The sequence below is a fragment of the Anolis sagrei genome, chromosome 4 (assembly GCF_037176765.1).
Source record: "Anolis sagrei isolate rAnoSag1 chromosome 4, rAnoSag1.mat, whole genome shotgun sequence".
Taxonomy (NCBI): Eukaryota; Metazoa; Chordata; class Lepidosauria; order Squamata; family Dactyloidae; genus Anolis; species Anolis sagrei.
In genome coordinates, this window is record NC_090024.1 from 214,462,472 (window position 1) to 214,472,119 (window position 9,648).

The 9,648-nt window shown below is 39.7% G+C and overlaps 1 long non-coding RNA gene across 1 annotated transcript; it reads left to right on the forward strand.

Moving 5' to 3' along the window:
• Positions 1 to 380: 380 nt before the first annotated feature.
• Positions 381 to 8,827, forward strand: LOC132772610 (uncharacterized). The gene is made up of 3 exons (XR_009631239.2): positions 381 to 577; positions 3,977 to 4,090; positions 7,742 to 8,827. It is a non-coding gene; the product is annotated as an uncharacterized lncRNA (long non-coding RNA).
• Positions 8,828 to 9,648: the final 821 nt, after the last annotated feature.

Genomic DNA, 9,648 nt, shown 5'->3' on the forward strand with positions numbered 1-9,648 from the left:
TGTGTCCAGTTTATGATGCCAGCAGTATATCTTATAATCTTTTAAAACAATTTAAAATGAAATATATAGTTTTTAAAAATTCATCTCAAAAGATACAATTGCAGGCAATGCATTAGTGCATTTCCAAGAAGAAGAATGCTAATCAAAATACCTTAAACTGCATGAATGTCAACATCTTATTTATTTATTTATTTATTTATTTATTTACTTACGATATTTCTATCCTGCCTTTCTCAAACCCGAAGGCAAATCAAGGCAGCTTACAAATTCGCAGCAATTTGATGCCATAACAATTCACAATATACAATTAAAACATTTAAAACAACATTATAAAATCCATACAAAAATAATTAAAACATATAATACATAATATATAATCTTACATAAGACCCCCCTTGTGTTAATAAATGTATTATTTCTTTTCCGCCTCCAAGAAGCTCAGAGTAATATACAGACATCTGCCTGAGTCCATCAACCTGCCCAACACTCCTATGAAGTGGGTTGGATTTTAGAAGTCATGACTGGCCCCAAGATCACTGAGTGTTCTTCACTGGTAATGACGAGAGCCTAAATCCAGGTATTTCAATTCACTCTACCACATTTGTTCTCTTATGTATTTTTTCCCCTTTAGTTAATTGAAAAACTTCAATTTCTACCTTTCAGAGGCTTTGCTTGCCTGCTGTGCTTGTGATGGATCTAGTCCAAGGCATTTTACTGCTTGAGAGGAGTGGCCCTCCAGTCAATGTTCAAAAGCCAGCAGGCATTGTCCTAGACATTAGTCACCATACCCGAGATGTTGTGGTTTGAGCATTATACTATTGCTCTGGAGACCAGGCTTTGATCCCATCGACACTGACATTATAATGTGTCTCCAAGATGACTTAAAACCACAGCGGTCACAAATGCATACCACCCATGTGTGCTGCAGCACACATTAAAAGGTGTAAAGCACATTTTAAGAAGTTGCAGGAAAGTCCAAGTTAAGCAATAAAATGTGCTGCAGCAGATCCCAATGTATCCCAGATCTAAGGCAAAATCAGCCCTACAAAATGTTGACACCTTCCCCTTCTGAAGCAAAGTAAAGAATCCAAAAGTGCGGCTTCCTGGTAACCCCCCAAGAGCATGGCTGGGCAACATGGGGCTAACTGGGTAATTGATTCCATGCGCTGCTGTCAGTTTCCCTTCTTTTCATCCCCTATGCTTCTAGATGCACACCTCTGTAGGAAATGGAAAACAAAACACACAGAGCAGTTTTACACCAGGCACCTTGTTAAACATAATCATATTTCCAGCCTCAGACGAGTTTCAGGCATGGCAATTTCAGCAGTTTCAATAATTACCCAGTGAAACGGGTTCCTCCCAAACTGGTTCCAAGTTGCATTATAGTGTCAGTGTAGATGTACCCTTTGAATTCCCATTTGGCCATGACAATTCATTGGGTGAACTTGGGCATTTTACTCTTCCAGTCAGCCTCAGAGGAAGGTATTGGCAGATCCCCCTTCTCTGCTTAGATAACCCTGTAGCAGGTTTGCCTTAGAGCTGGGGTCCCCAAACAAAGACCTATAAGCTGAATGCGACCCTTCAAGGCCATTTACCCAGCCCCTACCCTAAAATTTAGGTCTAGGGTCACCCTAAGTCTGTAACAACTTGAAGGCACACAACAACAACTCTAATTAATTTGACATCTCATCAGCCAAAAGCAGGGCCACTCTTCCCATTGCAATACTGGCAAGTTTATGTTGGTTAAAATGGTTCTTCATTTTAAATATTATATTGTTCTCTCATGAGTCTTTTTCACACCAGAAGTAATATATGTGCAGTGGGCATAGGAATTTGTTCATTTTTTTCTAACTATAGTCCAGTCCACCAACAGTCTGAGGGACCGTGAACTGGTCCTCTGCCTAAAAAGGTTGGGGACTCCTGCCTTAGGGTCATTGTTAGGTCAGGAACAGGCATACATCAACCACAACAGTAACATTATAGCTTAAATGGTATAGGCAGGATATGTGGTACATGTGATATCACCCTCCAATACCTGTTGGGTGACCTTGGGCAAGTCTTCACTTTTAAGATTAGGACCAGACTTGGGAATGTCTAACTTTCCAGGTGTTTAGGTTGACACGTACTCATAACTTTTACCTTTCATTATGCTGCCTGGGAGTTTCTGAGAGCTGAAGTCCAAAACATGCAAGCAGCCAAATGCTCCCTGCTCTAAGTTGATAGGTTGTTAGCCTGAAAGTATTTAAAAGGAAATGGATATGAACTGAATGTCTAATGCTTGCCATCCCTTCAACAAAGTACAAAGGTTCTAATCAGTCCAGGGTTCTTCTTGTTAGAGGTTCCCAATTTTGACCATTTTAAAAAAAAATCAGTTATTCTTCTCATCCCCAGTCTGGACAGTCAATTGCAGGAGATGATGTAGGGAACAGATTCTATGCAAATAGCTGGGCTTTTGGCCATTTAACAAAACTAATGTGCCATAAGAGAGTTTACCTTTATGCCTGTCCTTCAGTCTCTTCTAATCTTTTTCCTCTGATCTGGCATCCTGGTGTTTGGATCTAGATCCACTCAAATTTAGCACAATTTACTAAATGCAATGTTATGTAGTGGATATTGTGAATACTTAAAAATGCAGTAGAACACAAGCATATAATGCTTCTCTTTCTGTGACCAAATTCAGCTGGCTGGGCCTACTGATGGAGCAGGGTCCACGAGAGAGCATTTTCCCCAAGTCTTGTAACTGCACCAACTTGGGAATTACTTTTTGCCAAAGGGACCTGCATCTAGCAGATCCTTTCCAAATACAACTACAACATTATCCAATTGCTTCCCTAGAGAACAGAAGTGAGGAACTTTGGGTGGCACAGGGACCACTTTTCTAATCTTGGCAACCCTGGGATCCCACCAGGGCTACCCTATAAAATGAAAAACCAAACTAAATCAGAACTGGTAAGAAGTCCACTTCTACTTTTGAGAAATATCTCTTTTAAAATGTTCAAAAGTGCATTGGGGATAAACTTACTTAAAAGTCCAGTCCATGGACACTTTGGGGCAGACGGAAGTTCTAGATGCCCTCCCTGGCATAGATTTTGTCTTTTCCATCACTCCAGAGCCCAGCGGTGGTTTCTCTTGTGAAAGGCCCAGAAGAGAAACCTCAATTTACAGCATTCTTTCTCTTCTGAAATTGCAGTAATCATGATGGGGACAAGGAGAAAAGCACAAGTCCTTTAGACAGACAATAAATGGTTGAAGGATATCAATGAGTCAGTGCCTCCTCTCCCCAACTCCACTTCAAAAGGAGGAAATTGTTTTTTGACAATCTGCTGTTGTGGTGCTGGTGCTGATGGGAGGGAAATCCCTCTAAGAGCAAGGAGTTTGTGTAGAAGGGGATAAGTTAACATTAAATGGGCATCCGGTGACAGGAAAGGAAATGGCGGGACAGCTGGAAATGCAGAAGGAGAGCTGAGAAAATCGATACAAGATAAGCGTTCCAGGGGTAGCGCTGTTCATCAGGTGACAAAGTTAAAGGCAGCAAGACACTAAAAGGGAGAAAATATCACTGACCCCCTGCAATATTGATCAAACAGCTGAGACACCCAAGGCCAAACTCACCAATAAAGTGAGACGTATCAGCAAGAAGCCTATGAGAGCAGATTGAGCTGGTTTGCGAAGGTCTTAAAAATAGGGAGGAGGTGATGGTGGGGGGAAAAAGCTTAGCTGCAAGAGTTCTTGTTAACCATCTCCTTTGTCTTGTTGACTGTGAAACTGTAAAAGGCAGACTGCTGAAATCCAAATTCCCTGCACATGAAAACTCCTAATGAGCCAGTATCTGCCATGTAAAGGAGATACCTGTCCAGACTTGCTTAGCTGTGCCTCTGCAAGGAGGATAAACTCACCTGTGCTCATCACATGTAGATGATTTTGCCAGGGCCTTTCCCCCATCTCTTTCTAAAAAAGGTTCTCATTGCTTAACCAGGTTCTCCACTGCATGGTCCATCAGATGTGTTAAACTACAATTTCCATCACCCACAACTGGTATGGCTATTCATTATCACAGAGACCAACACCTCTGCAGGGTGCTGTGCTGAAGGTTTGTTTCAGCAGTTTCAATAATTCAGGGTTTTTTTCCCTCTTTCTTTTAAGAAGCAGATTATTGATGTTTGTAGATACCTTTAGACTCTGTACTTAATTGTTTTATGGGACCCTTTTAATCTGGACATAGGATCACGCCTAGTTGTTAATTTAGTCCTGTGTTTGAGGACTCTCCTGTTTACTCTCCTAACTGAAATCCTAAGTACCCTCTTCACACTACATTGTTATAATGCTATGATTCCACTGCTATGACTATGATCTATGGGATCCTTAGCTTTTTAGTTTCATGAAGCACTATTACTCTATGGCTGGAAATTCTAAATATCCCTCCCTAAAGTGCAAAGCCTTTCCTGCTGAACAGCTGCTACTAGGATTCTCTGACATGTTGGTCCACCATGCCATCTAATATGATGCCACTTTCATGGGGAGGAGTTGTTTTGGACTATAACTCCCAGCAAGGTTCTGTTGGTTTGGTGATTTTGGGAGCTGTAGTTTGAACAGTTCTTTCTCTATGATATGCAGGTGACATAAACTTTTAGACTCATTAGAAAGAAGCCCTTTTTGAGCACCCTTACTGATTTGGGTGGGATCTGATATATTTGTGCCCTTTTATGTTTTGCTGGGGATTTTTTTAGTTATATAGAAATGTTAGAAGGAACAAAAAAGCATCCAAATTGAGGAACAGGAAGTAGGTGTTAGAAGACAAGCGTGTGGCCCCATAACTCTTTGAAGTTACCATTTCAAATGGATGTAGCTCATTTAAGTACACATGGGCTTTGTGGATCTTCCTAGCAGACAATGAGGGAAAGAGTTCAATATAACTATGGGGACATCATAATATGATGAGAAAGCCAAGCAGTGATAAGAAGAAGAGCTCTCCTGGCATGTTGTATTTTCTACTGATGACCGTGGTCTTATTTTCAGCCCTGCCTTTCAAACACATTAAGTGAAAGCAACACGGGCTTATCGCTCACACTTTGCTGGGCTGTCTTACAATTGGCCTTTTACATAGTCATTATTTATTAAGGCAACAATTTGTGTGAGAGTGATTTTTTTACCCCTCTTTATCACAGCTAAGATTCCCTGACTCAACAGAGAGGAAAAGTGGAAATACAATCTGCTAGCTCAGACTTAATCTATTATTAGTGCAACCCTATCTTCTGCCAAAGCTTGAGTGAGAGGATACAATTGCATAAAAGTGCCAATGCACCACTTCACACTTACACAACTACATTGGAGCTCTCTGTATTCTTGCAGCAGAAAGCAGTTATGTCTCACAACAATGGCTGCAGGACGATGCGGGTTACAGCTATGGGTGGGATGCGTGTGAATTTCATTTTAGTTTGTTTATGAAAATTACCAATTTGCCAAAGACCATAACATTATATTCAGGATGGGCAGATGTCTTCTTTTAATAGAATGTGGGAGAAACTGAAATTGAGAGATTTCTCTTCCAAGTGCAGAATATTGAGTCCTGAACCTTTTCATATCTTCGCTTGAATTCAAGGTCATATATGATTAATACTTTATTGTGATTATTATAATAATTATTAATTTGCATTTCTATCTTGCTTTGCCAATTGAAAAAATAGCACTCAAGGGAGCTAATAGCTATTTAAAATAGGCAGTGTTTTAGAATAATCTCTATGACAGAATTTAATCAGAAAACCCACCAAAATGAGTAATCAGTAAATGCTAACAGAGATGCATGGGCTGGTTGTCAGACCTGTGTCTGTACACCCTTCTAAAGAGCAGTAAGATTGGGGGCAAATGTGAGAGGAGTGTGTTCTGCTATCTCAGTGGTTCCCAAACGTATTTGGCCTACCCCCTGGAAATCAATTTTTCTAAATCTTCTTTCTTTTATACTTTCACCACCCCCTTACAGTTATCGCCCCCAAATGCACCTGTGGCCATTACTGCCCCCCTGGATCACTGCAGCGCCCACCAGGGGGCCATAACGCCCCTTTGGGGATCACTGTGCTATCTGAAAGCAATCCAGGCAGAAATCCATTGGTTTCCAGAAGTGATTGTATTATTAGGAGGATTTTTCGTGAAGATCTTAATGTCTGGTCAAATTGGTATTCAACCTTGTTAGTGCTCATTTTCTCATCTTTAACACCTATGTGGTTGGCAGGCAAAACATTATGCCGGAAACATAATGACCCTAACTGATCCTGGTAAACAAAACCAGGTTTTTGTGTGTGTTAGGAGCGACTAGAGAAACTGCAAGTTGCTGCTGATGTGAGATAATTGGCTGTCTGTGAGGACATTGCCCAGGGGATATCCAGATGTTTTATCATCCTGTAGGAGGCTTCTCTCATGTCCCCGCATTAGAAGCTGGAGCTGACAGACGGGGGCTCACCCTGCTCCCTGGATTCGAACCACCAAGCTTTTGATCAGCAGTTCTTTTGCCACAAGGGTTTAACCTACTGCGCCACTGGGGGCTCCTTAACAAAACCAGTAACCTGCAGATATTTTGTTCATTTGTAGAATGTGCCAAGATTCTCAAACAGCAAAATCCTTGCAGAAAGAACTTGATTTTACTTGTTTTTTTAAATCAAACATAGGATAGACTAAGGCTGAATATCCCTCTCAGTCATTGCTGCAGAGATACAGAAGGAAATAAGGTAGCTAGCTGATATATTGCCCGTGTTGCCAGAACCAGTGTCATTTGCCTGTTCTTTAAAATGTGGAAATCTATACAGTCCATGCATTCCATGTGCATATGCATAGAATGGCAAATATTTTCATGTGTGCACTAAACTTACTATCCCCACTGCCTGAGTCTGGACTTGTTTAAAAATCTAAACTTAGGTAAGACAGTGCCAAATGATTTCATATTGCATTTTACTTATTTCTTGGAAATCTACACATTTAAATTGGTCAAACGTTTAGTTGGCTGGGGTTTTATGCTAACAGCAGGTCTAGGGAGTACTATGCTAACAGGTTTTTTGCTAACAGTAGGTCTAGAGAGTACTATGCAATCATGATACAGAGTAAAAAAGTTCACAGCACTAAGTGCTAGAGTCAGTATTATGTAACTTTATTGCAGTGTTATGTCTCCTTGAACCATTCATAAGCATATGAGGGCATTATATAAAGTGAACATGTATTCCTAAGTTTTCAACCCAAATAGTTCAACAGATTTCCCTGGTTAGCCTACTCATTTCATGTACAAGGTGCACTCTGTAAGTACAGTGTGGTGTTTGGAGGAGAATTTGAGGGTAAAGGTGATCATCAGAAATTTGGAGCTTTGGGTGCTAAACCATTTGTGTGATGGAAAGATGCAATACAAGTCTTCAATGGACATCAAAAATATGGTGGTCATATTAGTGGTGCACAAGCAATTATATGGATGTATTTTAATTTGATTTATGTCTAACTGTAATTGTATAATTGTAATTGTTTGTGCTGGCATTGAATTTTGTCATTACCTATGTGGAAACCGCTTTGAGTCCCCTTCGGGGTGAGAAAAGCGGTATACAAATGTTGTAAATAAAATAATAATAATATATTACAGAAATATCCAATGGCTGTCTAGATCCACTGTAGTGCTCACTCACTAAATCTAGCCTTAGCAAAAATTTGTAGCATTCCACCTGTCACAAACTGCCACGGAACAATATCATCTGTGTGTATTTTTTTTCAGAACATCATCCACCAGACTGGAACTACTGAAAAAAAAAAACCTCCTTTCCTGAATTGAGCAAAAAACCTGTTGCCACTTTGTGAAACCCATTGGGCTGAGCAACATGATGCAGTTTTACATTTTGTTGAACTGTACAGTGTGGTGGTGAGAACACTTGAAGAACTAAAAGAGAGTCCTCTACTCAACAGTGAAACTTTTTCCCAAGCCTTCCTTTAGTTGGTTTGAATACCTTCTTTTAGCTGTTTTGAATGCTGAATTTGTAGTAACCATACAAATCCTATGAAAGCTTCAGTCATCACCCTTTCAGCTTAACAAAACATTACAAAGAGTAGATATGGACATTTTCTGTAGTCTGCAACATGTTGACAGTCTCTTAGAAAAAGCCAGGGAGATGCACACAGAATCTGTGAAAGAATTTCAGGAGAACTTTGACACTGCAAGGTGAGTGGTGGAGTCTATGGGTGGAGAAGTTAAGATTCCTCACATTTGTTCAAGGCAGACAAATAAAAGTAACACCCAGGCAACTTCACCAACACCAATGGAATATTATAGGCTAAATGTGTGCATCCCATTTCTGGACTTTTTCTGCAGTCAGTTTCAAAAAAATGTTTACAAGGCACAGGGAAGTAGTTCAGGAACTGCAAGTCTTCCTCCCTATTAATTGTGGCCGTTTAAAGTCCAACTTGAACAAGTGCACAGAACTTTACAATGAATGCCTTCAAAATACGGACACACTGATGGTGTAGAAAATGGAGCAAGATTACACTTGCAGAAAAACCATCAAATGCACTGGAAGCATTTTCTTTATGAAGTTTCTTCACATTTTTTCCCCAAATGTGAAGAAACTTCTTGAGATTTCTGCAACATTGCCAGTATCAACAGCTTCAAATGAAATGCCATTTTCAACTCTTAAATATAAGAAGCACAATGGGGCAAGAAAGATTGACTGGACTTACACTCTTGATTGTCCACTGAAGTTTATCAATGGAGACTGATTTCTGTGAAAGCGTATTGACACAGTTTTCAAGTGTTTCCAAAAAGCATTGTGGTATTCTTTTGTAACCAATAAATTACCAATTAAGAGTCATTTTCAGGTTTTTTGTAGCTAAAATAGAAATTTGATTTAATTAAGTGTACAAAAATATCGAATTATTTGTATAATTTAAATTATTTTGTTATGGACCACTCTTCGTGATTTGCTAAAAAAAAAATCAAAATTGTTCCCCTTCCCCCATTTTTTTCATGGCTATGGAACTGAGGGAGGGCAGGGTCTTGGGTGGCCATGCTCACCCATGTTGATGTTAATTTGGCATGGCTAGGTGAGGTCTTGGCCCCTGGTGTGGCCTCCAAATTTGCGTGAAAACACAGATTTCATACAAATTTAGACCAGTGTACAAAGACCTTCAGAGGAAGGCAATGGTAAACCTACTGAATAAATCTTGCCAAGAATACCATATGATAGCCTTAGCATAAGTTGGAGTTACATACTAACAAAAAGATTTTTTCCAGGGGCTGATAAAGAAGGGTCTCTGAGTAAATTAGAGGTGGCTTTGGATTTTTGGAACACAATTAGCATTTTAGTATGAGTTTAAATCCTTGCACAGCCATAAAACTCACTTGTTGACCTTGGGCAAGTACCACTCTCTTAGCCTTAGAAAGGAAAACGTCTTCTAAATAAATATTGCCAAGAAAACATTGTTAAATGCCTTAGGGTCACCAAAAATCAGAACCAACTTGGCAGCACACAACATCCCCAACAAATTACATTTAGTAAGCCATGTAGAGAATTCCAAGTGACCTATTTTTTTTTAAAAAAAAACCTATTAAAATTAATAATTGACTAATACTAGAAGTTCATCGTATTCTTATTTCACAGAGATATTAGAGAAGGTGCCAATTTTAACTAC